The sequence below is a fragment of the Ranitomeya imitator genome, chromosome 3 (assembly GCF_032444005.1).
Source record: "Ranitomeya imitator isolate aRanImi1 chromosome 3, aRanImi1.pri, whole genome shotgun sequence".
Taxonomy (NCBI): Eukaryota; Metazoa; Chordata; class Amphibia; order Anura; family Dendrobatidae; genus Ranitomeya; species Ranitomeya imitator.
The window spans coordinates 661,306,412-661,312,851 of NC_091284.1; positions in this window are offsets into that span (position 1 = coordinate 661,306,412).

Sequence of the window (6,440 nt, forward strand, 5' to 3'; positions counted from 1 at the left end):
CTCTGATGATAATCAAACTGCTATAAACTGGTCCTAAGTACTGATGAGCGAGTATACTCGTTGCTCGGGTTTCCCAGAGCATGCTCGGGTGACCTCCGAGTATTTGTTATTGCTCGGACATTTAGTTTTCCTCGCCTCAGCTGCATGATTTACGGCTGCTAGCCAGGCTGAATACATGTGAGGAATGCCTGTTTGTTAGGGAATCCCCTCATGTATTCAGCCTGTCTGGAAGCTACAAATCATGCAGCTGAGGCGAGGAAAACGAAATGTCCGAGCACTACAAAATACTCGAAGACCACCCGAGCGTGCTCTGGGAAACCCAAGTAAAGAGTATACTCGCTCATCACTAGTGATAAGAGGACAGGAACTGTGAGTCCAAATTAGCCCTAGTGGCCAGTGTGAAACTTACAATATATCACTACAATTTGTTTTTTTTAACAAAGATCAAGCCATCGAGAGAAAAATAGCATTACTAAAAAAATAAAAAAATACATGTAACACAAAATCCTGATTAAAGCAATAGTTCATTTTCTGATTATAGTTTCCATTTAAGTGCATCAAGTTAATATAACTGTTTTTTTTTTGTTGCAACAGAATACTATCACATTGAATTAAAATCTACTATATAATTGTCTAAGGGGCACTTCCGTCTTTCTGTCTGTCCTTCAGTCTGTCTGTCTGTCTGTCACGGAAATCCCAAGTCGCTGATTGGTTGTGGCAAAACGGCCACGACCAATCAGCATCGGGCACAGTCCGGCGGCAAAATGGCCGCTCCGTACTCCCCGCAGTCAGTGCCCGCTCCATAATCCCCTCCAGTCAGCGCTCACACAGGGTTAATGGCAGCGTTAACGGACCGCGTTATGCCATAGGTAACGCACTCCGTTAACGCTGCTATTAACCCTGTGTGACCAACTTTTTACTATTGATGCTGCCTATGCAGCATCAATAGTAAAAAGATCTAATGTTAAAAATAATAAAAAAATAAAAAATCATTATATACTCACCCTCCGTTGCATGCCCCCCCCCCCCCCCAGATCCAGCCGAGGCCTCTCCCGCTCTTTGCGACGCTCCGGTGACCGGTCCATGCATTGCAGTCTCGCGATATGATGACGTAGCGGTCTCACGAGACCGCTACGTCATCATCTCGCGAGAAGGCAATGCACTCTTGGGACCGGAGCATCGCGAGAAGCATCGGTAAACGCCTGGGCTGGATCCGGGGGGCCGACGGAGGGTGAGTATATAACTATTTTTTATTTTAATTATTTTTTTAACAGGGATATGGTGCCCACATTGCTATATACTACGTGGGCTGTGTTATATACTACGTGGGCTGTTATATACTGCATGGGCTGTGTTATATACTACGTGGGCTGTGTTAGATACTGCATGGGCTGTGTTATATACTACATCTCTGTGCTATATACTACGTGGGCTGTGGAATATACTACATCTCTGTGCTATATACTATGTGGGCTGTGCTATATACTATGTGGGCTGTGCAATATATTACGTGGCTGGGCAATATACTACATTGCTGTGCTCTATACTAGGTGGCCTGGGTGATATAATGCATGGGCACTGTTATATACTATGTCTCTGTGCTATATACTATGTGGCTGGGCAATATACTATGTGGCTGTGCAATATACTATGTGGCTGTGCAATATACTATGTGGCTGTGCAATATACTACGTGGCTGTGCTATATACTACGTGTCTGTGCTATATACTACGTGTATGTGCTATATACTACATTGCTGTGCTATATACTACGTGGCCTGTGTTATATACTGCATGGGTTGTGTTATATACTACGTCTCTGTGCTATATACTGCATGGCTGTTATGACCTGGTGGTAAGGACAATAATGGACCTGGTGGTTAAGAGCACACGGAATGACCTGATAGTTACTAATAATATAGGACGAGCTCTGAGACGTGGGAACTCTGCTGACCGCAATCCCTAATCCTATTACATACACTAGAAATAGCCGTGGATTGCTCCTAACGCTCCCTATGCAACTCGACACAGCCTAAGAAACTAGCTAGCCCTAGAGATAGAAAAATAAAGCCTACCTTGCCTCAGAGAAATTCCCCAAAGGAAAAGGCAGCCCCCCACATATAATGACTGTGAGTAAAGATGAAAATTACAAACACAGAGATGAAATAGATTTAGCAAAGTGAGGCCCGACTTACTGAACAGAAAGAGGATAGGAAAGGTAACTTTGCGGTCAGCACAAAAAACTACAAAAAGACCACGCAGAGGGCGCAAAAAGACCCTCCGCACCGACTCACGGTGCGGAGGCGCTCCCTCTGCGTCCCAGAGCTTCCAGCAAGCAAGACAAAAATAAAAATAGCAAGCTGGACAGAAAAATAGCAAACCAGAGAAAAACAAGCAGGAACTTAGCTTCTGCTGGGAAGACAGGTCACAAGAACGATCCAGGAGAGAACTAGACCAATACTGGAACATTGACAGGTGGCATGGAGCAATGATCTAAGTGGAGTTAAATAGAGCAGCCAGCTAACGAATTAACCTCGTCACCTGTGGAAGGAAACTCAGAAGCCGCAGCTCCACTCACAACCACCAGAGGAAGCCCATGGACAGAACCAGCCGAAGTACCATTCATGACCACAGGAGGGAGCTTGACAACAGAATTCACAACACATGGCTGTGCAATATACTATGTGGCTGTGCTATATACTATGTGACTGTGGTATACATTACGTGCCTGGGCAATATACTACATCGCTGTGCTATATACTACGTGGCCTGTGTTATATACTACGTCTCTGTGCTATATACTACATGGCTGTGCTATATACTACGTTGCTGTGCTATGTACTACATGGCTGTGCAATATATTACGTGGCTGTGCAATATATTACGTGGCTGGGCAATATACTACGTGTCTATGCTATATACTATGTGTCTGTGCTATAGACTATGTGGCTGGGCAATATATTACGTGGCTGGGCAATATACTATGTGGGCTGTGCTACATACTACGTGGCTGTGCAATAAACTACGTGGCTGGGCAATATACTACGTGGCTGGGCAATATACTACGTGGCTGAGCAATATATTACATGGCTGGGCATTATACTACATGGGCTGTGCTACATACAACGTGGCTGTGCAATAAACTACATGGCTGGGCAATATACTATGTGGCTGGGCAATATACTACGTGACAATTTGAACCACGCTTCGCTAATTGCTCACGGCCGGCCGAATTTTGTGTGTAAATTGCATTATTCTGAAAACTTTGTAAATAAACTACATACAGATTCTAGAATACCCGATGCATTAGAATCGGGCCACCATCTAGTAAGAAATAATTATACAGTGCCTTGCGAAAGTATTCGGCCAGCTGGAACTTTTCAACCTTTTCCCACATATCATACTTCAAGCATAAAGATACCAAATGTCAATTTTTGGTGAAGAATCAACAACAAGTGGAACACAATTGTGAAATTGAACAAAATTTATTGGTAATTTAAAATTTTTGTGGAAATTCAAAAACTGAAAAGTGGGGCGTGCAATATTATTCGGCCCCTTTAACTTAATACTTTGTTCCTCCACCTTTTACAGCTGCAAGTCCCTTGGGGTACGCCTCTATCAGTTTTGTACATCAAGAGACAGAAATTCTTGCCCATTCTTCCTTGGCAAACAGCTCAAGCTCAGTGAGGTTTGATGGAGATCGTTTGTGAACAGCAGTTTTCAGCTCTTTTCACAGATTCTCGATTGGATTGAGGTCTGGACTTTGACTTGGCCATTCTAACACCTGGATATGTTTATTTGTGAACCATTCCATTGTAGATTTTGCTTTATGTTTGGGATCATTGTCTTGTTCAAAGACAAATCTCCATCCCAGTCTCAGATCTTTTGCAGACTACAACAGGTTTTCTTCAAGAATGGTCCTGTATTTGGCTCCATCCATCTTCCCATCAATTTTAACCATCTTCCCTGTCCCTGCTGAAGAAAAGCAGGCCCAAACCATGATGCTGCCACCACCATGTTTGACAGTGGAGATGGTGTGTTCAGGGTGATGAGCTGTGTTGCCTTTACGCCAAACATATCATTTGGCATTGTTGCCAAAAAGTTCGATTTTGGTTTACACTGACCAGAGCACCTTCTTCCACATGTTTGGTATGTCTCCCAGGTGGCTTGTTGCAAACTTTAAACGCCACTCTTCCATAAAGGCCAGATTTGTGCAGTGTACGACTGATTGTTGTCCTATGGACAGATTGTCCCACCTCAGCTGTAGATCTCTGCACTTCATCCAGAGTGATTATGGGCCTCTTGGCTGCATCTGTGATCAGTCTTCTCCTTATTTGAGATGAAAGTTTAGAGGGACGGCCGGGTTTGGTAGATTTGTAGTGGTAGGATACTCCTTCCATTTCAATATGATCGCTTGCACAGTGCTCCTTGGGATGTTTAAAGTTTTGGAAATCATTTTGCATCCAAATCCGGCTTTAAACTTCTCCATAACAGTATCATGGACCTGCCTGTTGTGTTCCTTGGTCTTCATGAGGCTCTCTGTGCTTCAAACAGAACCCTGAGACTATCACAGAGCAGCTGCATTTTTACGGAGACTTGATTACACACAGGTGGATTATATTTATCATCATTAGGCATTTAGGACAACATTGGATCATTCAGAGATCCATAATGAACTTCTGGAGTGAGTTTGCTGCACTGAAAGTAAAGGGGCCGAATAATATTGCACGACCCACTTTTCACTTTTTGAATTTCAACAAAAATTTAAAATTACCAATAAATTTCATTCAACTTCACAATTGTGTTCCACTTGTTGTTGATTTTTCACCAAAAATTTACATTTGGTATCTTTATGTTTGAAGCATGATCTGTGGGAAAAGGTTCAAACGTTCCAGGGGGCCAAATACTTTCGCAAAGCACTGTATATTATGCAATCTTTAGCATCTTTAGAAAGATGCTTATGAGACCCCAACAAACAGTGCCCAGAAAAAGTATTCATGTCCGTGAACTTTCCCACATTTTTTCACGTTATATCCACAAACTTAAATGTATTTTATTTTAATTTTATGTGATATACCAACACAAAGTAGCAAGTATTTCTGAAATTTAAAAGGAAATAATACTTGATTTTCTAATTATTTTAAAAATATAAATCTGAATACTGTGGCGTACATTTGTATTAATTCTCCTGTAGTCTGATATCTCTAAGGCCGGTTTCACATGTCAGTTTATTTCCAGTACCGGATAAACCGATACCGGAGATATCCGTGTCCATGTGCGTACTATGTGCGGCACACGAGTGGCAACTGTGTGCCACCCGTGGGCCGCATCACTACCACACGGACGGCTGCCGGGGAAGAAGCGCTACAGTAAGCGCTGTTCCCTGGCGGCTGGTGCTGAAGCCGGCTCTCATAATTTTCCCCTGCTCTGCAGGCGATCGGCGCGAGCAGAGGAGAATGATGTCCAAACGATGACAGCAGGTGGGTGCTTTTCGGACTCTTACCCCCATCATCCGACACCTGCTGCCGCTAATAACAGTGACAGCAGGAGCGGAAGATCGGGGTGGTCCACAGCCGCCAACTACGATCTAACTAAATAAATGAATGAAAAACCCGACGTGGGTTCCCCCCTATTTTATTGAACCAACCAGACAAAGCTCACAGCTGGGGGCTGCAACCCTCAGCTTCTGCAAGGTTGGTTATCAAGAATAGAGGGGTCCCCACACTGTTTCTTTAATTATTTAAATAAATAATTTAAAAAACGGCGTGGGGTCCTCCAGCATTTTTGACAGCCAGCCTTGCTAAAGCTCACAGCTGGGGGCCAGAATAAAAAAAAATAATTTGAAAAAATTACAGACTCCTTTAATATTCTAAATTAAACCATACTAACTGCAACACCTAATTCCCTGACGCCCTAGATCTTGTGTAATAAAAATAAAAGAAAAAAGCAACAATATATCATACCTGTCTGTCATTGTGTCCCACGCTGTAATCCATGTCTGGGGGCTAAATAGTTTTCAACCTGGATGGTGCCAAGATGCGACCGTCCTGGCTGAAAACCACTGGTGAATGAGCTGCTGAGAGAACAGCACCATTCACCAGCGGTGACATCATCACCAGCATTTTTCCACAGTCCTGAGGTCACCGCAGTTCAGTATGGTTTAATTTATAATATTAAAGGAGTCTGTGTAATTTTTTCAAATAAAGGATTTTATTCTGGCTGTGTCTTTATTTAACGTATAACTATAGGATTAGTAATGGAGAGGTGTCAACCCCACAAATATGAACCCCACTAGCTGGTTGGTCAGTATTTTACATCAGTACTAAACCAAAATCAGGAGTGAACAATCAGAGGAAAAGTATCATAGAAACATATCACCCCTTCTGTATTTATCACCCACTCCTGGTTTTGGCTTACAAATACTGATTTAAAATATCAAAT